Below are 13,700 nucleotides of genomic sequence, written 5' to 3' on the forward strand. Positions count from 1 at the left end.
ACTTGAGTAATTTCTTAGTAGCTATTCAAAAATGAGTAGGAAAGACCGGGACAGGAGTTACGATCATGGCAGAGCTTAAATTGCAACATGGTAGAACCCTTATTAAAACCCCAGATGGTGCTTAAACCTTTCTTTTCCCAAAGCTTAGCATGTTTGGAATGTAAGTAGGCTTTAATAGGAATGATGATATTAAAGCCCACTGTCTCTACCCAGGAGAACTTTGATGTTTAATTACATTTTAGAGTGAAAGAAGTGAGATTCGGTAGGAGGCCATCACAAGTGCCCCTGGAAATGCAGAGTATAAATTAGAAATAAACCTAGAGGATGCTTTTTCCCATTTTTGTGAATGGCTAGGCATAGCGGGGAAAGAGCGACAAAGATATCGTGGTTTCTTGATAAACTGTGTTTTTCAATTCTGGCCTCAGGCACCAGAACAAATGGTAACTTTATATGAAGAGGAACAGTACCCAGTCCCTGAGCCATTTGTAGAAACGAGACCTGCAGACACAGATGAATGCTGTAAGTGTACATTCTTGTCCACTCTTCTGGTCAGTACAAGGCACGGGGCTGTTACAGCACAGATCTACACTAAATAAAAGCAACTGTGAATTTTCTTTATTTCTCAAAGAAATGACAAAGAAACTCTACAAGAATCTTCCAGATTTTTTCTTTGGTCTTTCTCACTGATCAAGTAACCAGGATCAAAGTGGCCCCATATCCGTAAGAATGCTGGAAATGGCTTTTGGGGCTGCCCTAGTACCCAGTGGGGGAGCAGGGAGTGGACACCATGAATAATTTAGGCATAGGAGTCTACAGCATGCTTTGGAACTGCTCAACAGTCAGAAACCTAACAATGAAGTTATCAAAGCACTGGGGTAACCGTATACATCTTATTCATTCATGTAATTCTAACTAGTGACTCAGCAACTAGGAAACGTTAAACAAAGTAATGCTTTGCAATTAATGTGCTGTTTGTCGGGTATACAGAGCAGAGTATCTTCAGCAGTCCAGAAGAAAGTATGCCATATTTAGTTCCTTTCAGACTGTTTTCTTGACCTGTTCTACAACAGTGCTGTTCTTTTGCACCCTAATTCCTACATGTTGAATTTTTTAAAATGCTGTGAAAAATATCAGCATTGTTAATAAATATTTGCTTTTAAAAATTTTTTTGTATTTTGCTGTATTTTCAAAATGAAACAGGCTAGACACTTTTTTGTTTGTTGTTCTAGGAATTGAACTAGAATCTTCACACTGAACTACATCCCTAGCCTTTTATTTTATTTTATTTTTATTTTATTTTATTTTGAGTGGAACTCAAATTTGCAATCCTGCCTCAGCCTCCCAATGTGCTGGGACTACTGATATGTGTTACCAGGCCCACATTAACTTGTAATTAATGATTTGGTTTAAGAAATGAAATAATATTTCATGAATTTCCCAGAGAAATGTAAAAGAAATTCCTGCCTTCAAATTGAAAGAGGAAGGATCTGATAGCTCAAAAAATGACTCAGACAAGTCCAGCTTGGTGTGTAAATGAGTTTATTAGGGGTTACTCACAGAGCAGTGAACGGCTTGCAGTCTGTACCATTACCAAGGTCACTCATTCCCTGTGCTAAATTACTGCTATTATAGAGCACTAACTACGATGACAAAATGGGTTCCAAAGCCCTAAGAGTCCTTGGGAAGAGCTGTGTGTATTCCCTTCTCCTCTCATCCTTTCGGGAACCTCAGCCAGTCACAGGAAGCACTATCTAACTGCAATGGTGAGTAACTCTGTGTCCCAGCTGGCGAAAAGCCTCCACAGCCAGTGGAGCCGCTGCAAGATGGATTAGTCTCGCTGGAGTCTGGAGGACCAGACAAAAGTCACAAAGGTCCTGGGGTGCGCTGCCCCATCACATTCTGCTCCCTGCCTGACAGGTGAGCAAGGTCATATTTACAGGAGTGTCTGTAGTTTTACTATACATGAATGCACTCACCAGTAGTACATAGTGTTCCTGTGTGCATTTTTAACTGTGTGAGGTATTGTGGTTTTCTATTTTATTTGCACTATTTATCTGTGTTAGTATGTAAAGCTCTTTTACTTTCACTGCTGCATAATTTGTTATTAAGGTCATTACTAGTTTTTTCCTCAATTACAAATATTCTACAAGACCCTTCTATACATGTGACTTTCTTGATTGCATATACATATATATGTATATACACATGTATAAATACATGCTTCTGCCTCTATTAGTGGAATTTGATGATTCATGTGGTAATTGCTTTCTATAAAGTAGTTAGGGGGTCTGGGGTTTAGCTCAGTGATATAAGCGCCTGACCAGCAAGCATGAGGTCATAAGTTTGATCCTGGCTACCAAAAATATATATATATATATAGTTAGCAGTTTATGCCCTGTTGTCTGAGTTGTGTACCAACATATGGAATAATCAGGCCAATGTCAGACTGGTACCAGATTCTAACTAGTATTAAGTGATATCTCATTATTTTAATAAGTATGCACAGGTTTATTAGTACTATGGAATCTTCTTTTATTTCAGTGCTTTTTCATATCTTTTTTCTATTACATTGTTTATAGTTTTATATATAGGGCTTTGGTATATATACTGGATAGCAAAACTTTATCATGCATATGCATCTTTTCCTAGTGTATAGCTTATCTTTCTCTTTTTTGTAGTATATTTTGAGTTTTCCAGCTATTTATCACTTACTTGTTTCTAAAGGTTTGTTTTGTATCTTATTTAAAAATATGTCTCTATCTTGAACTGATATATATATATATATATATATATGTGTGTGTGTGTGTATATATATATATATATATTTATCCTTATTTCTTTGGAAAGTGTTATGGTTTGATAACTAGTGGTCAACTTAACGCCACCTGGATTACATCAGCATGCATTGAGAGAAGATGCTCCACCTGAAGAGGGTTGCCAGGATAAATAAGTGGAGAAGAAGAGAGGTTTTGAGAGGGATTGAGGCGTTATGGAGGCACTGTTGGTTCTCCTACGAGTTGCTGTCTGAGCTGTTGGTTCTCCTGGAGAAGCTTTGGTCTTCACATCGAGCATTGCTTCCTGGCCCCGGAGGGGAAGACAAGTGCTGCCTGGTCTCCAGGATGAACTCCTCACACTGCTTCCTGGCACGTACCCGACTGTGCTTGTCGGAGGAGGAGTTCGGGGCCTCCGTGTCACTGAGGACAGCTGCGGTGCCTTTCAGGACAGCCCTGCTCTTTGTTGTGAGTGTGACTTCTCGGCTCCAGTGTAGAACCCTCATCCCACTAGCACAGCTCCTTCATCCTGCTGGCATGGACTTTCTGGCTTCCACCGCTGACCCTTGGGTCTTCCCGGCACGAATCCGTAAAAGAGACTGGCATGAGTCCTTCTTGTGGGCTCTGGACTTCCAGTTGACTCGTGGTGGTGTTGTCCTGAGCTCTGGGTTTTTATCTGGACTCTTGTGGGACATTGCCATGGAGTTTAGACTCTTGACTAAATAATCTATGTCATTGGTGTTGCGGATAGATTTCCTGGATTCTCTTGTGTTAACTTCTGGTGACCATTATAAAAATATTATAAACTCCATGTCCTAATCTGAACTGTTCTCTGTGTACAACCCCTGACTACAGCAGAAATTGGTACCAAGGAATGGGGTTGTTTGCTGTGACTATACCTGGCCATGTTTTTCAAGAGGCTTTGGAAATGGCTTGTGGGCGGAATTTGGAAAGGTTTGGACACGTTGCCTGGATGCATAAAGCTGGAGCAGCTTAGGCTGTTCTGTAGAGGAGATTCTGGTCAGAGCTCAGGAGACCAGAAGGATGATGATAGAAAGCCTCATGGTAAAGACCAGGCTTGGGAGGTATCTGCTGGGAAGGACTGCATTGGTCGTTGGACTCCACATGATGAGTGTTATGGCTTGGCAGAAAGTTTGTCTGCATTTTGCTCCTGCCCAGAGACTTTGCCTGAGACTGAGACAAAGGGCCATGGACTGATTAATCTTGAAAAAGAAATTAAAAAGCAATCGAACATTGAGGCTGTGGCATGGATATTGTTGGGGGCTTTCAGCCAGCTTTATGTTTCAAATCAGGAGCAAAAAGCCCAGCAGGATAATGTACAATGCTGTGAGTTTGGCCCCAAGGAAGATTCCAGGAAGGGTGTGGATTGTAAAGACAGAGTTGAGATTTTGATTCCTGAGGAGAAACAGAGAGATAAGAAAGATGGCCCCAGGGCATCCCAGGAAGCAGGTCCCCACCCTGTGCAGCCTCACAACAAAGATGAAAAATTTTGCTCAGAGGAAAAAGCTATAGAGTGCCATGCTCCAGAATGGCGACAGAGGCCACGTGAGGTTCCAGAATGGCGGCAACACAGAGAAGATTTTTCATCACAATCAGGTAAACAGAGCCCTGCGATCCAGGCAACTGACCCCTACAGCCAAGAGAGAGAAAAGCCTGGCTACTGCTTCAGCTAGCAGCAAACCTTGGCAGGATCCACAAGGTGCTGATTTTAGGTGTAAGGAAAATGCATGAATTCTGAGGGTAATACGGCTTCCACCTCGATTGCAAAGGGCCTGGGAGGTCAAGCAGTGTGCCCCTGAGAGGGCAATTTATGAAGATGTAAAGGTGAAGCTGAAGGTACAGTGGAGACCCCAGAAGTTTGGAGAAGCCAGGAATGTGGATGATCCAACGGAAGCTGCAAAAAGCGAGCAGAGAGGATTTAAGAGAAAAGCTGCGGGAGTTGCCCTGAGGCCAGAGGTGTCCTGAGGGTGGACTCGCCCAAGGCTTTTGGAGTTTGCAACTAGATTGCTTCAGATGCTGAGTGTGGAACTCTAGGACTTAATGTTTGCCCTGCTGAATGTTGGACTTGCTTTGTTTCCAATACTTTATATTCCGCTGTTTGTAACTTTTGGAATGGTAATGTTTATCTTGTGCCTTTGCATTTCAGAAATGTTTAACCTTGTTTCATTTGTACAGGGGTTACAGTTAAGAGTTTGGCATAGATCTGTCTTGGAGGAGACTTGGGACTTGGACTGTTCAGCAATGCTGAAACTGTTAGGACTTTGGGAACTCTTGGATGTAGACTAAATATGTTTTGTAAAAAGGATGTACATGAGTCCTGGGGGCCAGGGGTGGAATGTCATGGTTTATGTTTGTGTCCCCCAGGCCTCATGAGTTTGAATTGTGCATTTATTATTCGTTCATTGTATAGTGCTTGGATTGATGGTGTTAGTGCTATACCCACTTAGGGGTGGAGCCAGGATGTGATGTAATGGCAGGAAGAAGGTATCTCTTTCTCTTTGCTGGTTCGAGCTTGCTGTTTGTAGCCACCATGAAGTGCGGTCCAGCCATGCCTGCCTGTCTTGGAGCCAACTGAGTGTGGACTGAAACCTCCAAAAAAACTGTAAGAAATAAACCTTTCCTTTCCCAACTTTGGGCTTCAGGTATTTTGTCTCAGTGACGAGCATAAAGTAACTAAGACAGAAACTATTAAAGGAAATTTATAGACTGAAATTCAAAGGACAGAAAAAATTGCTCCATGAAACAGGGAACCAGAAAAAAGCAGGAATAGCTTGCCTGTCAACCACAGAACAAATAAGAAAGATACAACATTTTTATACATGGAAAGCTATGCGACTATAAAGAAGGATAATCACAAATTTCTTGTAGGTAAATGGATGCAACTCGATCATCCTCTTGGGTGAAATGGCTCAGGCTCACATAGGTGAGCATTGTGCTGTCTCCCTAGTATAAAAAACTGAAGGAGTTAGTGAAATCCAAAAAATACAATGGATATTGTGAAAGTGAAAGGAGAGGAAATGTAGAAAACAGAGGTGGTAGCCATTGTTAATTTCATATTATTTTGATTTAAAGTCCCATATCTTTTGATTGTTTTGTTTTAATTGGTCTTATTCTGTTTCGTTTGGTTTGATTTTTTGTGATATGTGATGGCATGGGCAGATATTTTGAAGATGAGATATATTATGGTAGTGATTGTTAATTTCCTATTATCTTGTATTGAAAATAAACTACAACATCTAATTAAGAGCTTTATCATTAGCATGGATTGCGCAGCCAGAGCCATGCAAAACTTAATAACTGTATGAAAGGTATAGTGGCCCACACCTCTAATCCCAGAATTTTGAAAAGCTATAGGGTAAGAGGATTGCCAGTTTGGGACCAGCTTGGGCAATTCAGTGATTTAGTGAGACCCTGTCTCAAAAACAGAACAAGGCAAAGACTCAGGGTTCAATCCCCAGTGCCAAACAATTAATCAGTCAAAATATATAACAGGCCATCTGCCTTGTTTCTGTCTTACTCTGTTTTAAAATTTACCCAAACATATTTCCAAACATATATGTGCCCTTTCTGTTCCCCTTTCCTGGGATGCTGTGTGAAGGCCCTCTGAATCCCTGGGCTGAATACTAACTGTAATGGTTGACTGATTGTGTCAATTTGAGACATTTAGAAACTTAACTGAATCGGTTTAGCAATTCTACACCCTAGGGTGGCTCGTCTCCTGGATGGCATAAAAGGAAAGGAGGAAGAATGGATGAGGTTCCGTTCTTTAAGAGCTCCAGTCTTTGCCTTTGGCTTGGATCCTTCAGACTTCCAGCACAGATTCTTCAGCCATCCATCGCAGACCCATCGTCCTGGTGCAGACTTGCATGGGACACTGCATGAACTTCGGACCTCAGGCTGAATCCTTTGGCTTTTGGCTTGCAGACACCCTCTGCATGCTTCCTCATCTGTCTCTGTGGCCGACTGTCATAAACCAATCTTGTCATTTCTTATGCATTTGTATGTGTTGTGTTGTATCTGTTTTCTCTAGGAACACCCTAACACACTGACTTTATATCTCACAGGTTCTACCTTCACACTTCTAAAAACATGTCTCACTTGCTGTCAGTCTTTGTGTACTTCTAAACTTACTGAAATTTTGAGTGACAAATATATGCATGTAAATTTTTAACAATTCAATTGATAATCAAAGCTGAACCATAAAAACTGGAAAATCTTGAAGCAGATTTAACCAGTGCATACTCTGACCAATCTATCCTCTTAGAAGATGCTTTCTTCTTAGCCATCAGCAAATAATTTTTTATAATCTGATCAAGAAATATGATTTCTTCCAACTGGGACTTGTTTTTCTATTTTAAAAAAGTTACCATAAATTCTTATTAGTTAAAGGAAGAGAAGAATTTAACAAGGTAGGCAGAGCAAATGTGTACCTATCTGTCCACTTGAGAAGGGTAGAACTTCAAGTCCTTTGGACTCTATGGTGTAAGTAGACTAGGAAGCAATATAATGGTAGATCTGTAAAGATATAAATTCAGGAGACTGCTCTTCCAAGATGGGCGACTGGGAAGTAACACGCCCAGGAACATAACACTCTGTTATCTGGCATGACCTGCTTGGGGTAGCTAAGGCATAAGCCAGGGTCCACAAGACCCATTCATTACTTTTCTATTGTAAATATTTACTTAAGTGTTACAGTAGCCAGTGGTGCATCTCACCTTTCCCTGAGAGACACAGGAAGTAATCTGTGTGTTTACCCACTTGGTAAGATGAATGTCAAGAAGTGTGCATGTGTGCAAAAGTGGCAAAATGCTTATGCTTTGCAGAGCAGTTTTTTCTTTTTATTCAAGCATCCAACAGACCTGCGCCATTGCAGAATTTATTTTTTTAAAAGTGTTTTGCTTTCATTTTTCTGGTACAAGTAGCCCAGTTCAGTACAATAGCATATTAAAAACCATATTTGCAAATTTTGGAGGAAGACAAAAGTGAAATATCAGATTACTTGTGTCAGATAGATAATGAAGATGATTAATTATGGTAAAACACATGCTTTCATAATAGAAGAGTGGTGTGGGTGGATGATGATGATGATGATGACATTGACGTTGGATATGTGAGCCAAAGTTTCTGTGACAGTGACAAACAAGAATCAGCTGACGCACAGGGAAGGCAGACCTCCTTGATTTAGATTATGAAGAAAACAGTAACAAAAGTATATATTTGACTAGTCAGAATTTTGCAAAATATCCACAAACAAAAGGAATAATCCAAAGTCAAAACTAAGTCTGAAAATATAATGAAGGTCTTGACAGAAATGAAATGTATTGGACAGACCGGCAACACTGCCATTCAATGCTGAAAACTGTAACAGAAAAAACGTTACAAGAGGCTATGAAATACACAAAGGCCATTCGGTATGCACTAATAGCCATATTCAAAAATGTATTTATTGTGGCACCTTACTAGATGAACTGAAAGTATTCATAAGTCTGCTGTGCTTAGCACAGATTTTTCAAGGTGATCACATGAATGTAAAAGCCTTATGGAAAAGTAAAGAGCCAAAATACAGCATGAAAATGTATGCCCTTGTAGATACAAACATTTTTTATGCTTCCAGTTTAGAGATCTATCCTGGAACTTAGCCATCAGATCTTTATTCTTATAGTGATGAACTGAACAATGTTGAGAACAGGCTTGTTGCTTCCATCTCCCAAACTAACCAGAATGTGACATGTGCCAGTTGGTTTATTGGCTTCCAGTTGATCTTACATTTTCTAACAAAGCACAAGTTCATCAGCACAGGATCTGTATACAGGAAGAAAGCAGAAATTCCAAATGAAATGTTGCAATTTCAAAACACAGAATTGTATAGTTCAATGTTTTAACATCCGAAAGATAGAAGCTTGTCCTTATACATGGCAAAGAAAAGCAAACTGGTACTGCTGATGTCAACATTATGGAAATATTGCCAGGAAAACCTTGACAAATCAGGAGCTCGGGATGGAAACTTTCAACAACAAAGCTGACGGTGGAGTGCATGCTGCTGAGTTACCCAGCAACTATGATGCCATTTGAAACTCAAAGCATTGAGCAATGGTTGTGTTTTACGTGATCCTAAATATGTGTGGCATACATTGTCTGACGGTTTGTAAAGAAAATAACAAATGCAAAATATGTGGAAATTTTCTTAGAGGTTAAGGACAGGAACTCAAAGAGATCACTTACAGCAGAGGGAAAACAAAACGTTTTTGCCCAGGGAACTACACAAAACAATTGTGCAGAACACCGGTGAACTTAGAGGCAAACAAGCAGACACAGCATCATAAAAACCTACACTGACGACTGGAAAAGAAAAATGCTGTCAGCTGTTCCCTAAAGAAAACAGACATACATGCTATCAGTGTAAGTGATACTTGTTTATGTAGCTTGTCATGTGTGAAGACTGGCTTGCGTGTGACAGTTGAAGCAAAGTTTATTTCATTGGTAGAGTTCTATTGGAATTTCATTGTAGTTCATAAAGGAATTTATTTCTGATGTTATCTTTTAAGTTTCTTAAGGAAGTACACAATGGATGTGAAAATGTTGATGTCTAAATGCACACTACATATTAAGAATTTAATATTTCATTGATATTTTGTGCCTGCTAACTATACACTGTATAACAAGAACCTTCTGACAAAACAGCAAGACCACTGAGATCTCAAATCTGCCCCACAAAAAGGCCAGGACAGCAAATAACATGTGCTGTCAGTGTAAGAAAGGTGTGTGCAGGGAACATGCTGTTGTCATGTGTGTAGACTGCCTTAGTTATGATAATGGAAGTAAATTTTTTATGTAGGATTTTGTTGGTATTTTCATTATAGTTCATAAGGAAATTTATTTCTCATGCCCTTTTTTAGACTCAAACAATAAAATAGTCAATGTTTAAAATTTTGATGTTTTATTAACATTCAATATTAAAAATTCAACATTTTGTGACTTTTCCTGTTAAGTATTCATTGTTTAATATAGCAAAACTCATAACATATAATTAATAATTTATCAATAAAAAATATTCTAAAGAAATGTTAGATGCTCTTTCCATCTGTGCCTCCTTTCTGAGTTCCATTAGGAAACACTATAACCTGCTCGCCATTTTTATAAACATTTTCCAACCCCCAAAACCACGGTATTATCAGTGGGTAAGAGTTCTTCCTGAAACCACATAAGATAGGTTAAATCTTATGTGTTCCCTTTGAAATTTTTCATAACAAAACAGGAAAATATTCTCTAAAAGTAGAGAAGACCTTTATTTCATTAGGGGTTGCAAACTGGTAGGCTCTAAGTTATGCTTATTCATTCTCCCTTTATTGGCTGGAATTCATCTGAAACAGAAAACCTTTCCTCATCAATGATTTGTTGCCACATATGACACAGAAAGCCCGACTGCTTCCATTAACCATTGTTCCCATCCTCTTATTCTTCAAGTTTATAATTTATATTAAGATGAGTTAGATCAAGGCATCTGAAGAGCAAATTCTCCATAAATCTAAGAAAACAAGCTCTCATCATCTACTTTCAACAAACCCTGTTTATGTCTATCCCTTTCTCTCTCTCTCTCTCTCTCTCTCTCTCTGAGCTGGGACACTGAGCTAGGTCTTTTTCCCACTCACTTTCCTAAGTGGGCTGGAGATGGGAGCCCCTGTCTGATGACCAAGACAAGAAAAGCTTACAGATGAGAGTTAGACTACTCAGGCTTTGAAACCGTTTGCCACAAGCATCAGTTAAAAGAGCGTCACTGTATTCCTTTCATTATACCACTAAGCTATAAAGAGTGAGTAAATTAGTGTTAGGAGTGCAGGGACTCAAGCCCCACAGTCCTGGAGTCAAGGTAGCACTGACAGTTTCATGATGGACCACATAATCACAGTGCTGCTCTGCGACTGTCATGACACTTAGGTTTGCAGCAGTGCAAACAAGTCCTCACTGGCCACTATGAAAAAGAATAGCACACACAACTGTAAATTGCATAATATTTAAGAGTAACTTTCTACACTGTACATTTTATTTCAAAATACACTATTAATTTTTTTCTATGACGAATAAGCCATGATCCACCAGCAACAGTCTTGTACATCTTATACTCATTGCATTTTCTGATCGTATTGTCTTCTAATCTTGTGCTAGATCTGATCTTTGTGGTATCTTAGTGATATATATATCACTTTATGTGTGTCCTGGCCTATACCATCACTCGGTCACATTCACACTATGACACAATCATCCAACAGTGTGGCTCTCACATGCATCCCTCCCTGTCAAGCCACACATGACCATGCTTTAAGCTTTTCCACTCTACTTTAGTCCACATTCTCTTTTTGCATTTAAAAACAACTCTTAACATTACCACTAGGATGAATCATTTCTTCCCGAATTTCTTCTCCTTTTTCTTCCTTCTTTCTTTTTATACTCAGGATCTAGGAAGTTCACTGGTTCAAGTGGCTTCCTGGGCAAGGCAGCCTGTAAGACAAGACAGTAGAGCAGTTAAAATTTTTATTTACTAAAGCTAGATCCTAACTTTATAGGGCTCTAGGACTGGATTTGGTATTATGTAGAAATCATTTATATTCTTAAAAGCTACCCTTATACATGGTTTAGAAACAATGAATTAATTTTATGCCTGAGTAATCTATACTTGAATATATAGAAATATGGAAAACATCCACTTATCCTTTATCTGGGCTACCTGAAACACCCAAGGAAGCACAGACTTGGATCTTCGTGATGGAGTCTCTGTCAGTACCGCTGTAAAAGTTAGGTTCAATATTAATAATTGTATTTAAAATGTTAAGTTATTTAAAGTTTTACTAGCATAGTTACATATTTCCTTAGTTCTATGTTTCCTTGTGAACTGCTACCCTTTACCTTTAATTAAGCAAAACTTACATTTTTCTTTACGAGTTTGTATGAGTATTATATAAATTTAAATACTTATACAAGTATTTAACTTCTCAGAGATCAAGGCAGACAAAGACAATATCAAATTACAATATTGTCAGCCTGCAATCTAGAGAAAAAACTGGGACTCAAATAACCTAAAAGATATGAACATATTCTGGAGACAATGACAAGAAATGTTAAGAGACTGGTGTGGGGTACCGATAAAACAGGCATCTAGGAATACACAGAGCATTTGGCTTAACCATAACTGGGTGTTTGGTCAAAACCTAAGTAACCTAGAAGTTATGTCTTAACTGATGACCAGAACACCTATCATGTCCTTAACCCATTGTTATAAAAGTAAATGCAAGGCCAGGGATTAGCTCAGTGGCAGAAGCGTCTATCTGGCACATGTGAGGTCAGGAGTTCAATTCTCAGCACCAATCAATCAATCAATCAATCAATCAATACACATAAGCAACCAGTAACAGATAAATTTTAAGAAATATACTGACACGCTCATATTTTCTTACTTGTGTTCTAATGACTCAAGCTGTAAATAGTCCCAACTTTGAATCAGAGTTTTGTTCAATTTTCAGACTGACTTGCACATTAAAAAGTATGAAGGACACTATAATGGTCAGGGTTTACTAGAGAAACAGGTAGAGCACATGATATACAAATGTGTAAGAAATTACAAGATTGGTTTCTGATGATCAGCCACACAGTTGGATGAGAAAGTGTGCAGAGGGACTGAGGTGTTCAGTCTGGAGCTCACTGCAGTATTCCATGAAAGTCTGTATCGGGGGCCCGATGGAAGACTGAAGAGTCCCAGGCCTAACCTGAATGGTCAGTGCTGGAAGGCAGATGCTGTCCAAACTGAAGGAGAAGATGAGCTTTCCCAAAGGACCAGCAATCAATTCCTCATTTTCTTTTTATTGTATGCAGGCTATCTGCCCTGGGATTAGGAGTTTTTTTACACCCACACCGTTTCCATGCCTTCCCCTGGTACAGGCTCTGGATATTTACAAAGTGAGGGCCCTGGCCCTCTTCGGAGTCACTTAGTTAAGCTTATAAACTTCTGGAGTTGACACAATGAGCAACATCCTGGAGGGGAAGGGCAAGTCCTCTGCACCCCAGAATCTAAGTAACTAAGTCACTTAGTTAAGCTGTTGACTTCTCAAGTTGACACAGTGTATCAACCACTGCAGATGCCAAAAGCTAAGGGCAAAGGTGTGGAGAACACAGGCAGAGTTCACCTGGAGGCCATCAGACATGCAGGGAGGATGTGTAACACCAATAGAAACATCACCACGTGGAATCCTTGGTGTGTTGGCTCCAAACAGCCAGGTGTCAGCTGGTTCCTCCAGTTCAACAGGATAAATTCCAAAAATACCAGCAGGAGATAGACTGATTTGGTCAGTGGTGGGAATGGTGGGTAAGAACAAAGGGAAAAAGGAACTAAGGGGAACACAGAGGTTTGGCTTGTGCCAGTGTGCATGGATGGCGTCCAGGGTCAGGGCTAATAGGGACACTCTGTTCAGACAGTACACAGAAAGAACATCTTCCAGCTCTCAGAGCGTGTGTGTGAAGTGCTCCCAGTATCTCCAGAGACAAGACTAATATTCTCATTTTACACATAAGAAAATCAAAGCTGCAGGCATGAAATACTTGCCAATGGAGTCAGCTCTGCCAGCTCATTATATAGCAAGTGTTCCCAGGCTGATCGTGAGCATTAATCTGAACCCTGAAAAATGCTGACAGCTCAGTAGAACAGGAGTAAGTAGAAGCATTGAATCCTGGGAGCAGGCTTGCTGTGTGCAGCACTGTAGCCACCTTAACTAACACACAAGACATGAGGGTAGGAAAGGAGGAAACTGGATAACAAATGGTGCTGACAGATCCCAAGGGTTAGGTTATGCAGGAGCCAGGTGCAGCGGTGCGCCCTGTAATCCCTGCACTCTGGGAGGCTGAGAAAGAGAGCCACAAATT

The 13,700-nt window shown here is 39.9% G+C and overlaps 1 long non-coding RNA gene across 2 annotated transcripts in view; it reads right to left on the minus strand.

Annotated features, from left to right (window-relative positions):
- Nucleotides 1-7,652: 7,652 nt before the first annotated feature.
- Nucleotides 7,653-13,700, minus strand: part of LOC106025169 (uncharacterized) — a 48,521-nt gene continuing 42,473 nt past the window's right edge. For both annotated transcript variants that reach the window (XR_001198745.3, XR_010041787.1), the window contains 2 exons: nt 11,176-11,288; nt 7,653-8,594 (listed from right to left, as the gene is read on the minus strand). This is a non-coding gene — a long non-coding RNA (uncharacterized LOC106025169). The remainder of the gene's footprint in view (nt 8,595-11,175; nt 11,289-13,700) is intronic.

The sequence above is a fragment of the Cavia porcellus genome, unplaced genomic scaffold (genome assembly GCF_034190915.1).
Source record: "Cavia porcellus strain 051 isolate PalLab524CR breed Dunkin Hartley unplaced genomic scaffold, mCavPor4.1 scaffold_21, whole genome shotgun sequence".
Classification (NCBI taxonomy): domain Eukaryota; kingdom Metazoa; phylum Chordata; class Mammalia; order Rodentia; family Caviidae; genus Cavia; species Cavia porcellus.